General features: G+C 43.5%; 1 long non-coding RNA gene across 1 annotated transcript in view; it reads right to left on the bottom strand.

Annotated features, from left to right (window-relative positions):
- Positions 1-14,933, bottom strand: part of LOC309373842 — a 78,697-nt gene extending 63,764 nt beyond the window's left edge. The window contains exons 1-2 of the long non-coding RNA XR_014170228.1: positions 14,662-14,933; positions 13,354-13,463 (exon numbers count right to left, since the gene is read on the bottom strand). This is a non-coding gene — a long non-coding RNA (uncharacterized lncRNA). The remainder of the gene's footprint in view (positions 1-13,353; positions 13,464-14,661) is intronic.
- Positions 14,934-15,584: the final 651 nt, after the last annotated feature.

Genomic DNA, 15,584 nt, shown 5'->3' with positions numbered 1-15,584 from the left:
TACTACCTTTGAGCAGGAATGACAGCCACATTAGAAGAGGTGGGAGAACTTACATTCCATGTAAGAAGGTCGTTGTAAAAACCAGAACCTCTGTATTTATTTTAGTGAATAAACAAATGAACCAGGACCCTGGGAATCACATTATATGTACCAATATTTCCAGTTCTGCACGAGCCTTAACAACACAAACAGAACTGTGACATCTGCAGGAATGTGTTCAGCCTCCAAATGTAAAACCGAGTATATTTAAATAGGTACTTTATAACTACTAAGAGGCATGGACAGCAGAGCTTACCGAGCTGAATTATGTATGCACTTCATTATATGTTAATACGCTTTAAAAATTAATAACTTTTTCATTTTGTAGAAGAGAGGCTGTGCCGCCCAGATATTCCAGTTGAGAACGGAGAAGCTATGCTCAGCTTCCAAATGCACCGTTCATTTTGCTTCTAATCATTGTTGCAGCCATTTGCAGAGCCCGGTGTTTTTCGACAACAAACATGTCAAATGTGTTAGTAAAACGCTGTGTATGAACATCTTTAAACACCCATGTACTCATGTCTGGGAAAGCTGATTGGCCCAGACTGTTGAGAGGGGGGGAGTGCATTTCTCTGTTTTTTTAACTTCAGCCTTTACATATTTGATGCATAAAGGCTTGCCACAGCAATCGCAGTGTGTAATGCAGCTGTAGGTGATGTCAGATACCCCAGATGTGATGCTACAAGTCAGGTTATAACAATCTAGCTTAATTGATTGCTGCTGTCAGAAGCAAGCCCACAGTAAATCACACAGAGTAGGTGGAGTTAACTCCTTCTGAGAAGAAACAAGGCCTGCTCAGGGGTGCCAGGCCTAATGAGCGCAGCAACTTTTCTCAGTACGTCTTGCCCCTTACAAGGCAGTTGCAGGGACTAAAGGTTCCCTCAGCTGCCTAAGTCTCCACCTCTCCAGGGTTTCCCCCAAGGAATCAGACTACACAGGTGTGCCTGCCTTTCCTGCTCCCACTTCATGTCTCTCCTGGTCCTAGGAGACCAGCGGGAGGGAAGCTTGTTGTGGTAGAAGCAGGAGGTCCCTGTACTTTTTCACCAGCCTCACTCATCTCTCCCTCTTGGCCTCCCTCTTCTCCAGCCTCTGCTTCTGCCTCTGGTTCTGAACTGCTCTCTGCCACAGCCTCTTCCTGCTCACTATACCCTGCTACCGCTTCAGCTTCTGACATGTCCTCCTCCCAGTCTTCTCCCTCTCACCATCATCCCACCACCAATCCATGGACTCTGACCCTTCTACCATTGGGGCTCCCCAGCTGGTTCCTCCTCTGCATCCAACCAGTCCATGACGGTTACTGGGATGATGCTATTGGTCAGACCAAACATTAAAAGCTATTAAATGCTGAATAGGGGAGCTTCCCCATTATCTGCTTCTCGATCTTGCAAAAGAATTAGACGATGTTGCTATTGAATGAGCTTTCGTTCCAACTTGTTTGCAGCCAGAGGCTAGATGACATTGCATCAGAGCAAATGTTACCCCGTACTTTTGGGGAAGCAGGTTTGTTGGCACAAGGCCTCCCAATCATCTATAACTGCACAACCTGAACTTGCCAGTATGTGATTGAATCCCACCCCAACAATAGTGACAGTCTGGAAGCACCCTAGGATCCCTCCACTGCAAGTTCAGTCATGGGTACCAGTGTACTGGAAGAAGCAAAGATCACCAGTGTTGAAGCAATGATTCTTCAACATCAACTTTGTTGGACTGGTCATGTTGTGCAGATGCCTGATGATCGTCTTCCAAAGCAACTACTCTATTCTGAACTTAAAAATGGTAAGCGTAATGTTGGTGGTCAACAAAAGAGGTTCAAAGACTCTCTCAAGGCAAATCTTTAAAAATGTAGTATAAACACTGACAACTGGGAAACACTGGCCTGCGAGCGCTCCAATTGGAGAACAGCCTTTACCAAAGGCGTTATGGGCTTTGAAGACGCTCAAACTCAGGGCGAAAAGGAGAAACATGCTAAAAGGAAGGCACACTTGGCAAACCCTCACCGTGATCAGCTCCTGCCCGGAAACTTATGTCCCCACTGTGGAAGGACGCATGGATCCAGAACTGGCCTCCACAGTCACTTACAGAATCACTGTTAAAACTGTGTTTATAGAAGACAATCTTACCCGGCTACGAGTGATTGCCAAAGAAGAAGAAAGTCATAAGACAACCTCCCCACCTCAACCACCACCAGAAATGCCTCTTCTCCACTCCCTGGTAGTAAAACCACAACAGTAATAAACAAAGCATCCAACAATCTGATCATGAAATCCAAAATCACCTCCTAAAGCAGCTGCTTCATTCTGTACAATCCTAGGACCGGATTGATTGTCACAGCTGCTTATATGTACCTGCCCTTCTTCATGTTATAAGCTTGAGATTACACCCCATTGCTAAGAGTTTCAAGGCAGCCGACGCATTGCTCCTAAAGCAGTTCGGTAACAGAGCAACCTTTTCCCAGACAATATTTCCTTGCGGCTAGTGTGTTATTACCACCAGCTGCCAATGTTTAACTAATGGCTATTATCTGTGACATTTCCATCTTCTCAAAAAGGAAACAAAAATGGCTTTCCTTAATTAGACTTGTGCCCTAAATACCGCACTCGCAGTCAAGTTTATTCTTGATGCCCTCCATAAGGACTTTTGAAGGAGCAGAAACCGAGGTAGGCAGGTGTGGTTTCTCAAACTCATCTTGGATTACAAAGCCTCCAATTTTTGCTTCTTGGCCCAGTGCATGCACAAAGCGTTCTGAGTTTCTAGACGGGAAGAAAATGGGCAGATAGCCGGCAATTTATCTTTTTTTAAAGGCCAGAAACCTGTTTCAGTTTTTCAGGCCCTTGAGGAGCACCCTTTATGCCAGCAGCATTTCATTAGAACTGTCAGGAGCGAAAGTGAGTGACAGCTGGAAAACTTCATTATGTGTGTCAGCAGAATCGCAGCTAAGTTTCGATTAATATTTAGGTCTTGGTATCTGCAAAACCAACCTTTTTCTTTGCTTTGAAAACTCTCCGGCTAATACCCTGCAGACTTACATTCGTTTATAAAAATGAGTCACTTCTAGAAAGATTGCCTTCATCTCTATACTCCTGTATCTTTTCAGCTTTTCTTGGTAAAAACATTTTGAATACATAGACAAACACAGGGCTGCTGCCCCTGCTCATCACCCTTCTACTGAATGGGGCAGATGAGCATTAAAGTCCTGTAGCTTTTAGAGAAATACCCCTCTTCAATGTACTTGCTATCAAACCAGGTTCCATGGAAATTCAAAACAGAAGCCGCAGTTACACTGTGGGGTGAACAGGTCAGGCAGCTTTGGGGCATGCAGAGAAATGGAGTTCATCCCAGGGAAGGAAATCATCAAGTGAAGACAATTTAGGGTCGCCATATTTTGAAGAGCAAAAAAGAGGACACATTTGCCGACTTCTACTTTTACTACCGAGGGACACGGGTGGCGCTGTCGGTTAAACCACAGAGCCTAGGACTTGCCGATCAGAAGGTCAGTGGTTTGAATGGGTGAGCTTCCATTGCTCGGTCCCTGCTCCTGCCAACCTAGCAGTTCAAAAGCACGTCAAAGTGCAAGCAGATAAATAGGTACCACTCCAGCGGGAAGGTAAACGGCGTTTCCGTGTGCTGCTCTGGTTCGCCAGAAGCGGCTTAGTCATGCTGGCCACATGACCTGGAAGCTGTATGCCGGCTCCCTCAGCCAGTAAAGCGAGATGAGCGTCACAACACCAGAGCCGGTCACGACTGGACCTAATGGTCAGGGTTCCCTTTACCTTTACTTTACTTCTAACTACAGATCGCTGTGATGACGCTCATTTTAAATACCCCTACTATATGTAGGCTATCAAAGCTGTGATATATTGGTAGCAGCAATGCTCTTAACATTCAACAGCAAAATAATAAAAATGCATATTGCTCCCTCCCTTGCCACATGAAAGCATTTGGGCTCATGTTCACATTGCTGGGGGGGGCGGTATTTACTCTTGTCCTCCCAGACTCCTTCTCCAAGATCTTGTAGCTGAGTCAGCGTCCTTTTAGTTCAGCCACAGAAGGGATTTCTATAGTATGTAGCTAGTTTAAGATGCTGCACTGTTGTGATTCTCTGTTGCATACTAGCTTAGCTGGGTGCCTTAGATCTGAGTCTAATGCACTAGAATTTGTTTCTTGGGTTACTATAAACAAAAAAACCAAACAAAAAAACCTGGACATTTTGTCAAATTTTAAAAATCTGCCCGCAAATAAATTTTAATCCTTAGAAAGAGGATGTGTCCGGGAAAAAGAGGACATATGGCAACCCAAGACGACTTTCCTGACCCCGTTTCAGTGTGAAATTTGGCAGGAAAAAGCAACTTGAAAATGCAAATGAAGGAACAAACTCACAATGTTTCAAGCCACAAATGTGAGCATACCCCTGGTTTCCCCCATAGCAATCTTTCTAGTGCACTAGTAGCAATTGGAACAATGTTTATTCACTTCAAAAAAATTCAATGCACAGGGGTTTGGTGTTCTGATTGGCCTTATATGTTGACAAGGTTGGATTTACTGCATAATGTCCATGAAGCACAATGGATAAGTTGGCATTGTGAGAGAGCTCACTCATTCACTTGCGTGTACATATATAAATATTGGCACTTCGACCCTACCACTGATCTGATCAGAATAAAATAAACTGCATTATTTTGTGCCAGGTCCCCTTCATGGATCACTGCCTTGCCGTGGCAAAGGGGCTTGAATAACTCGGAGAAGCTATGAACTATGCTGAGCAGGGCATAGTGGAGAGTTTTGACCAAACGTGATCCACCTGGAGCAGGAACCGGCAAGCCACTCCAGTATCCCTGCCAAGAAAACTCCATGGACAAATTTGACCAAACTGCGGGAGGCAGTGGAAGACAGGAGTGCCTGGCGTGCTCTGGTCCACGGGGTCATGAAGAGTCGGGCACGACTAAACAACAACTAAGTGTGATAAGTATACAACACGTAACACACTGAATTGTGCCCCTATGCTAAGAAATGAATAATTGTTTTGAAAGAATAGAACTTCCAAAATTCAAGCTAGAAGTCAATGGAACAGATAGTCTCCAAACTATAATCAAATTTCAAATTGTGTCGTGTTTACATTTGTGGCATAAGAAGAATCAGCTTGTGGAATACCAGTGAGGACTTTGTACAGAAAGGGTCTTTCTTTATCAAAACTGGAGAAGTGATTGTTACATTGGAATTTTGCTTACAGTCTTAATGAAGAGGTTTTACTACAACATCATAATAATTTTGCATGAATTCCCCTCCTTCCCATGTGAACTGACCCCCAAACAACCCAATTAAAATTGTTCAATGTCGTAACCATTTAACGCCAAGCAGGCCAGCGTTGTAAAACAAGATTGTCTGTATGCTGTGAGAATTGCTTCTTTCAGGAGTAGCAGGAGATTTGGGGGGGTTGCTGGTTACTTGGCACACATTTAGATTTCAATGCTTCACTAGGAAGCTAAATAGCCACTCATCAATCACGGAGCACCGTTGGTGTAAAAAAGAAAGTGTTTGTTTTAAATGGGCAAAACATCACGGCATTGATTGTAAGGACATTAGAAGAGCTCTGCTGGATCTACTGGAAGTTATGTTTAATTTGCTTCTAACCATGGCCACCCAAGGTGGCTCTGGGAAATCCACAAGCAGCGTGTGAATTTTGATATTTATTTCTTTTTCATTTGTTTATTAAATTTCTATACTCATCCAAGGACCGCAGAGTGGTTTACAATATAAAAATACAAAACTGCTTAACAGAGTACCAAACAAAAACAATACCCTCTCAGTTTAAAAGGCTATAGATTTTTTAATTAGCCAAAGGCCTGGGAAGAAGAGGAATGTTTTTTGCCTGGTGCCTAAAGATATGCAATGAAGGTACCAGATGGACCTCTCTGGGGAGAGCATTCCACAAATGGGGAACCACTGCAGAAAAGGCCCCTTCTTGCGTTGCCACCTGCATGGAGCAGGAACACGAGGAAGCGCCTCAGAGAATGATTGTAAGGTCAGGATCTGTTCATATGAGGAGAGGTGGATCTTGAGATATTGCAGTCCTGAGCCATTTAAGGCTTTATAGGTAAAAACCAGGGGGACACAGGTGGCGCTGTGGGTTAAAGCCTCAGCGCCTAGGACTTGCTGATCGAAAGGTCGGCGGTTCGAATCCCTGCTGCGGGGTGCGCTCCTGCTGCTCGGTCCCAGTGCCTGCCAACCTAGCAGTTCGAAAGCACCTCCGGGTGCAAGTAGATAAATAGGGACCGCTTACCAGCGGGAAGGTAAACGGCGTTTCCGTGTGCAGCTCTGGCTCGCCAGAGCAGCGATGTCACACTGGCCACGTGACCCGGAAGTGTCTCCGGACAGCGCTGGCCCCTGGCCTCTTAAGTGAGATGGGCGCACAACCCCAGAGTCTGTCAAGACTGGCCCGTACGGGCAGGGGTACCTTTACCTTTACCTTAGGTAAAAACCAGCACTCTGAATTGGGCCTGGAAACTAATATATTGGCATTACGTCCTCAAACCATCTTTTGCCCATGAGCAACCTGGCTGCCTAATTCTGCACCAGCTGAAGTTTCTGAACCATCTTCAGAGGCAGCCCTATGTATAATGCGTTGCAGTAATCTAACCTAGAGCTTAGAAGACAATAGTCAGCTCTTGATGCTCCTCCTGAGCACCAACTAGTAATGTCTCTGAATCTGGAGGTTCTAGTGCTCCCAATAGCCAATGGTGGCCCTATTCTCCATGTAGCTGCCTAATTCCCCTTCAAAGTCATGTATGCCAACATCGGTTGTGACCAGTTTGCTGCAATGAATCTTGGAACTTTGAAGTGTCAGGCATAGCCCTATTGGCTTTAGCCCAAACGTAGCAGAGTTTTCCTGCACAGCGAAGAAGCTAGTTGCGGCAGTAATGACTAGTCAGCTAGACTCAGAATAACTATTTACAGGATTTATTAAAAAGGAGAAAATAAAACCAGCAGAGTTTCTGCATACAAATAAAAGCAAAATAAATCCTCTCTTTCTCTCTCTCTCAAAACCATACACAGCACTTCTACTCCTAACACACCTCACATCAAACTGAGCTAGCAATCCCTAGTTAAGAGTTGAATGCTGGTCGTTAACCAATCAGAGTAAGCAGTTTCTAGGTCACGCTGACCTGGGCTTTCTGCCAAGAGTAAATTGACACTGCCTTGAGTTAATTGTTTGAAGCCAGAATCTGCAAGTTTCCCATGAGAATCAATTAACAGAAACTGAACACCCCCTCACAGATTCTGCTGGACAATTAACATCAAATACACCTATGTAGAAGATCATTTTTCCAGCAAACCTAAACCCTTGCACATTCGCTTGTTCTTTACCTTTGCCAATGGTTTAGTTAACACATCTGCTACATTTTCTTCACTTGATACATAAGTACAGGTGATTATATTGTCTTGTACACAGCAACGCACATTTTGGTATTTTACAGAGATATGTTTAGAACGTGATTTGAAACCCTCTGTTTTACTTAAAGTTATACAAGCTTGATTATCAATGTAAACTTGTACTGGTTCTCCACAATTTACATTTAAATCTGCTAACAAATGCTTGAAATAAATCACCTCGTTGCACAATTCACTCAATGCGGCGTACTCTGATTCCGTTGATGACACACTTACAACGTCTTGCTTGCGTGACCGCCAGCTGATTAAAGCTCCACCGACCATTATGACCAGTCCTGTGACAGATTTTCTATCCGGCAAATTTCCCCAGTCACTATCACAGAAGCAACTCAACATTTCATCCTCTGAAGAATTTAATTGTAACATATAGCCAATTGTCTGTTTGAGATACCTCAGAACTTGTTTTACCCCTTTCCAGGCATTTAGTGTGGGTTTTGAGACCAATCTACTTAATATGCCTACTGCATAACTAATATCAGGTCTGGACCACTGTGCTAGATACAATAAACTTCCAATTACAGAATGATATACATCAGGATGTTCAAATTCAGGACTCTCATCTGTATGAAGTGTTTTTATGAAACCTGGATCCATAGGCACCACTGCCCCTTTGCAATCCTGCATTCTGTATGTAGTCAGTAGTTGTTTAATTTTGTTCTGCTGACTAATTAGGCAGCTGCCATCTTGGGCCCAGCACACTTCCAACCCTAGATATGTCCTAACCGGGCCTAAGTCTTTCACTTTGAACTTACTGGACAATTGTTTGGCAAACCTCTTAGTTTGTTTATCTGTTTTGCAGGCATACAATACATCATCTACATAGATCAGACAAAACTCTTGATCACTGCCTGTACCACGTACATAAACACAATTGTCAGCTGTACTCTGCTTGAAACCAAATGACACTAAGGCCTCATGGAAACATTTGTTCCAAGATCTTGCAGCCTGTTTGAGACCATATAGAGCTTTGTTTAATTTTAACACTCTATTGGAACCTGTCTCATAACCAGGCGGTTCGGCTAGATACAGGTCTTCTGATATTGATGCATGTAAATATGCAGTCTGGATATCAAAATGGTTTAACAGGAGTTTTCTCTTTGCTCCAAGCGTTAGAATCAGCCTTACACTGTCCCCCTTAGCAGTAGGGGAAAAAGTCTCGTCATAATCTTTTCCAGGCCTCTGAGAGTATCCTTGAGCCACTAAACGAGCTTTGTATTTGTACTTTCCTGTCACCAGAGGTTTAAGTTTGTACACCCACCTGCAGCCTACAATCTTTGCCCCCTCAGGCGCTGCTACTGGTGTAAAAACCTTGTGCTCATTCAGAGAGGACATCTCTTCCTCCATTGCCTGTTTCCAGCGCTCTGCCTCCTCTTTTGGTAACTTTAACACCTCCTGAAAACTCTTGGGTTCTGCAATCACACTAAAAACATTTGCAGTATCAGGAGAAAAACGCACTGGAGGCACTCCTTTGTTTTGTCTTTTAGACCTTCTGGGAGAAAATTTTTCTTCTGACCCACTTTCCTCTTCAGAACTACGACCTCTCTTTTGTTGCTTAGCAACTGGTCTCTGGCTAACTCCACTTTCTTGAGAGCTCTTATCTGAACTTTCCTCCCCCTCAGACTCTGACTCCCTGTGTCTACCTTCAGAGTCATGAAGCTCCTGGGAAGGTTCAAACCAAACCTCAGTATTGGCATGTAGTCTCTCCCAGCCACTATGTTCACAAAAACTGGCATTCCTGGAGATCACAATGCCATTTGTCCCTTCAGCAAAGCGGAAACCTTTTCCCAGCTCCTGGTAACCCACAAACACTAACTGTTTGGTCTTAGGATCTCCCTTCTTTCTCATTTGTTTTGGAATTAATACCCAGGCTTTTGATCCAAACACATGCAAATGGTCAATTTTGGGTTTTTTCTGAAACAATTTAAAGTATGGGGTTGTACCTATTGTTTGATGAAAGAGCCTATTTTGGAGATAACACGCGGTGAGCATGCTCTCCCCCCAATAAGACATGGGCAAATCAGCATCATCAAGCATGGCATACATCATATCTTGCAAAGATCTGTTTTTTCGCTCTGCAACGCCATTCTCCTCTGGGGAAAAAGCGTTTGTTTTTCTATGCCCAATGCCACGCTTCTGTAACCAATCTCTAAAGGCATTTGACATAAATTCGCCACCTCTGTCCGTCTGAATCCTTCTGAGTTTAGTGGACAGAAATCTTTCCACAGATGCCACCCAACCTTTAAACTTAGTGAACACGTCACCCTTATTCTTCATGGGAAAAACCCAAGAATAACGTGTGGCGTCATCCACAATTGTTAGTGAAAAACGCGATCCACCCCTGCTTACAGCAAATGGACCAATTACGTCCATGTGAACCAGCTGTAGCGGTGACTCACTAACTCTGTCACTTCTGGGGTAAGAGACTCTGTGGGTTTTAACCTTTTTACAAACATTACAATCAAGGTACTTGTTACAACTCTTTAAATCACCCCCATCAGCCAATTCAGACATTTTTAGTACACTTTTCCAGCAAGCATGCCCCAATTTCCTATGCAATAAGTGCACACAGTTGTCATGTATAGCTTTGTTGTTCACTGCAGGCTGAGATTTACTGACTACTGCTGCAACTTGAGATCCTGCTTTAAGCCAAAACAAGCCTCCCTCTGACTTAGCAGTGCCTAAAATCTCACCAGCCTTCTTAATAATGCAACTGTCTCCTTCAAAATACACTTTAAACCCAGCTTTTAGCAAACAATCTACAGACATCAGATTGCTCCTTAATGAAGGCACACACAGTACATTTTGCAGACATTCACGAAGACAAGGAACAAAAACTGCACCCCCTGAAATCACTTCGGAAGTACTTCCGTCTGCTAGAGCCACCTGGCTGCGCTGTTCTGAGTTCTTGGAAACAAACAATTCATCTGAATTTACGATGTGCCGAGATGCTCCCGAATCGACCACCCAGACAGCTTGTTTCTCATCAGCAATCTTGACCACGCCGGTCACCAGGTGAGCCGACTGTTTTCGTTTGAAGAATTTCTTTTTCCACTGCTGCTGCTGATCTCGTCTCTGCTCCTGCACCGGCAACTGAGACTTGACCAACTCCGGACATTGTCGTTTTAGATGCGCTGAGGACCCACATTGGAAACAACGCCTAACAGCAAACGCTGACTCCTCACCGGTACGCTGCTTTTGCTTCACCTCTGGCACGGCATGAGAACTCCCTCCAAACCGCCCGCCTGTAGAAGCCTCTGCAGCCAACGACCTTTCTTGCCTCTTCTGCCATTCTTCAAACAAACGCCCAGTAACATAACTGACTGATAAATCACGCTCCTGTATGCCTTCTAGAGACAAAACTAAATTATCCCAGCTTTCCGGGAGAGAACTCAAAATAATAGCCACCTTCTCCTGCTGGTCTAACGCACAGTCTCTTTCCTGTAGCGCAGTAAACTTTAACTGTAAACTGTGTAGGTGTTCCTGCATTGTAACCCCAGGCTGTAACATTGCCTTGTACAATGCCTTGCGAATGAACAGCTTAGAAACCGCTGTCTCACGCACATGGAGTTCTTTAAGTGCTTGCCACACACCTCTAGCTGTCTTGATTCCCCTCACATACGGCAACTGGGAATCTTCCAGCCCCAAGACAATTGTGGCCCTTGCTCTTTGGTCTTTATCGAGGTCTTCATCATCAGGCTTCGCAGGAAACTTACTCACCACTTCCCAGAGACGATCCCTCTGCAGCACTGCCTGCATGCGTTCCGACCACAGCAAGTAATTGGAGTCATTCAGACGCTCAAATGCCATCTGAACTGGTTGTGAGGCCATCTTGAGAGCGATGTCCCTGGAACCCGGGACCAGCTACTCACGACCACCGAGAGAGAGAACAGGAACCACAGCACCCAGCACTCACACGCTGCAGCTGTTGTCCTTCTGTCCGCTGCGTCACCAGCTCACCACGGTCAGGAACCAGCCAGGAACAACAACTTCTGGAACTACTGGAACCAACGCCGTTGATGCTGACACCACCACAACTCAGGCTGGCAGCACAATACCCATAACCTCATGGAACTTTGAAGTGTCAGGCATAGCCCTATTGGCTTTAGCCCAAACGTAGCAGAGTTTTCCTGCACAGCGAAGAAGCTAGTTGCGGCAGTAATGACTAGTCAGCTAGACTCAGAATAACTATTTACAGGATTTATTAAAAAGGAGAAAATAAAACCAGCAGAGTTTCTGCATACAAATAAAAGCAAAATAAATCCTCTCTTTCTCTCTCTCTACACACCATACACAGCACTTCTACTCCTAACACACCTCACATCAAACTGAGCTAGCAATCCCTAGTTAAGAGTTGAATGCTGGTCGTTAACCAATCAGAGTAAGCAGTTTCTAGGTCACGCTGACCTGGGCTTTCTGCCAAGAGTAAATTGACACTGCCTTGAGTTAATTGTTTGAAGCCAGAATCTGCAAGTTTCCCATGAGAATCAATTAACAGAAACTGAACAATGAAGTCCATAACTTAGTAAGAAAAAGATCCACAGATCCTCCCACACACAAGCGTACATGGTTCAGCTAAATATATTGGCAGCGCAGCCAGCTCTGATAGCACAAACCATCTGTTGGAAGAGGTCCTGATACAGCGCCCATCCCTAGGCACATGGTCAATTTTGGCAATGCCCAATTTATATAGGCTATAGACATAGTCATCAACCAGACTTCAGTCACTACTGAGAGTGATGGATGTGGGTGTGTTCACCCTTTTGCAAATGCAGGACCCGATCCATCAAGCCAAGCCATTCACAGAGATCTGTATAGATCATCCTTGCTAAAGCAACATGCTCATAGGATTGCCAACCAACCAAAAATATGGTTCCGGAACTGGAATATTAATAGATAATGTGTAAAACATGCAGGGGTAAGCAAGGAAATAATAAAAGAATCAATTGAATAATTGAATAATTATTAAACTACAACAACACAACAAGATGGAAAAAGTAAAAAAAAATTGAGATCACACATGGGTGAAGGGGAGTGAGCCACACCCAGATATCCAGTATTAGTAAAACCAACGATGGCAACCCTAAAACGCTAATCTTCAAAAATCACTGCCATTTAAGAATCCTGGCTGGTAACTAAAATCAGTCATAATACAGTTCATAGATACGTATTGAGTGATGCACTTTTGTCCCACTGTTATGGGAGTAAGGGCTGGCTCTCGCAGAACATATTCCATAACAGAAATTGCCACATTATGTTCATTAATCATAAGACAGTGACATTTCAAGTAGAGGGCCCAAGGTTATGGGACTTCCTGAAATGGTAAGTGACAATAAGATGTGTCAGTCAGGGAAGGAGGGGGAAAGAATGCAATTCATTAAGCATTCCTAAACATACAGCTTGTGTCAATGTGACAGGGATGATGGTGTTGTGGCCCCGTTCACACCTATAAGGAGAATATTTCACTGGTTTGACATGATCGCTACTGAAGCTACAGATAGCACAAATAAATCATACTTGAAATCCATCTTCCTGGGTTTTACGGTTCGGACTGTTGCTAGTGGGAATAGCGGACAGTTTTAGGTCCTGCATATATATGCCTTCATAAAGTTAAGGTCATGAACCAGCCAAAGGGCCATCCTTTTTACAGCTCTCCCAAAATGCAGTGGCAGCAATTCAAGGTGTTGGTTTTAGCAAGGGCATGGCTGGGCAAAAGGGCAATTTGGGGGGAATGCTTTCATTAGCACTGAAAAGGAGAGAGGTTGGCTGCTCACAAAGCACTGCCCTCCAGCTAAATAGATCTTTGTTGCCCTTCTTGACCCTTTGTGGCTAGGTTTGCCCATATGACCAGTCCAGGAAGCATCTCCCTACCTGCAACATCAGCACAAGTCCAGTGTGATTAGCTGCTTAGCATCATGGATATCATCATGTTCATAATACGACGACTGTGATTGGGTGAGATCCCGTGACTGGGTGAAGTCCTAATAGAAATAAAATAGAAAGAAGCAAATAATTGTGTGCAGAGAGTAGGGGAAGGGCAGTGAACCATTTTTGGGGGAGAAAGTTAGCATTAATGGGGGTGTCAGAAAATATTCCCACCCTCCCAAAGCGCTCTTTTCAACCTGAAAACTGAAACAGGCAAACATTGGTCACAGTCTTAGTGTTAACCTTTAAAGCCATAACTAGCTCAGGCAGTAATCCTAAACACACTTACTTGAGACAAAGGCTCAATAAAACACATGGGGCTTCCTTCTGAGTAAATGTGCATACAGTTGGGTTATAAGGCCCTACATACCTTAATACATCGGAACTGAGGGCCAACCACAATAAAGCAAGTTTTTACAGATTTTACTTTTGACTGTCTCATTCATGCAACATGACAAAGCACGTAGAGACAAATTTCTGGGATTCAACCTTACACTATTGGGTCCACCTGTTGGAGATCTGCACCAGAACATTTCCCAGAAGTTGTTTAAGTTGATTACCCCTCAATGAGATAATTACATGCTGCAGATTGCTTTGGCTTGATTATCATATGGTATCTCCCACACTAAATTTAGAATAAGACATGAAACATCTATACAGATAATTAATGTTCCAACTGAAAAGAGTGTAACCCAGCAGATATAGAGTTAAACTTAACCCAAAAACATGTCATTTCCAACCTTTGCTCTCTTATCAAATGTAAAATGGTGTTAATAATGACCAACCTTAGAAGGGTGCAATAAAGTTGGACAGTGTTGATGGCAAAGTATTAATCCTATAAAGTTTTATATACATTGTTTTGATTACTGTTGATTAAATGCATTAAAAACGATACATACAGGAGGCTCAATGTGTTTGCAACACATCTATTGTTGACTAAACTATTATGGTATAGCATCATATTTTGTCTCCAACAAAGTTCCATTCTCTGATGCTGCACTGCTTTCGTTGCTTTATCCCAAAATATAAGCAATTTGGAAAACCTAATTCCAAAAAAAACACGCTCAAGGAAATCACAACAGGATAACAAATTATTAGCCAACTTGGAAGGTCATAAATTTATTTAAACAACCTCCAAATAGTCCCTGATCACATAAACAACCCCTGTGAACATTGTTTTTAAGAGCTAGTCTGGTTTCCCATTAACTAATGTGCCAGCCTAATTTGCTCAAATGGATATAATCCTGAACTTACGTAACAGTATATGCAACAGCTTCTTCTGTTGGTGAAATGCTATATTGTATTACTTCTCAAGGTGAAACATTATCTCTGAAAAAGATTTCTCTCTCAGATCAATAAATCTTGATACTCCTGTCAGATCCAGACAAAGGGCTTTGTTCTTAGTCTCACTGGAAAGCAAGCAAAAGTTGTAGTGAGCAGAATGCTTCATTGTGCGGTTTTCTGCTTCTCTTCTTCGTGTTTATGTTGCCAGTGATTATGCAGAGGAGGAGCTGGCTAGCTTTTCGGCTCCATGGGCACATTTGGAGTTCTGAGTGAGTGCCGTGGGTCATCGGTACTTTGTTCACTTGTCTCCCCATCCCCAGGCATAAAGACACAAAACAAACATGAAAGCTCACTTTGCTTTTCTAAGGGATCTGAGTCAAAGTACGAGAGCTGGATCCAGTAAAATTAATCTGAAAAGTACACAGAGTGTAGCAACGTCCCAGGAAATGGGCAAGAGAAACAGTGGCAGAAAGGAACGTGAGCAAGAGGGGATGAAAGTGGTTCAAAAGATCTTGAGTGGATGCATGGATAGCAAGGCCACGGTTTGGAGGGAGGAAGGATGGATGGGATCAAATGGGAAGAAATCGAAACTGATATGGAGCCACACCAATCATTTAAAGCACCCTTTAACCACCCTTTAACCTGGGTGGCGCTGTGGTCTAAACCACAGGGCCTAGAGCAGTGTTTCCCAACCTTTTTTGGGCAAAGTCACACTTGTTTCATGAAAAAAATCTCGAGGCACACCACCATTAGAAAATGTTTAAAAAATTAACTCTGTGCCTATATTGACTATATATAAAGTAACTCTCTTTAATAGGCATCAAATAAACACAAAGAAAGTATTTTATAATTACTTTATTATGAAATAGGACGCACCTTTATTTCCCCCCCCC

Source organism: Podarcis melisellensis (assembly GCF_964234715.1).
Source record: "Podarcis melisellensis genome assembly, chromosome: 7".
Taxonomy (NCBI): domain Eukaryota; kingdom Metazoa; phylum Chordata; class Lepidosauria; order Squamata; family Lacertidae; genus Podarcis; species Podarcis melisellensis.
This window is presented reverse-complemented; position numbering and strand designations above follow the sequence as displayed.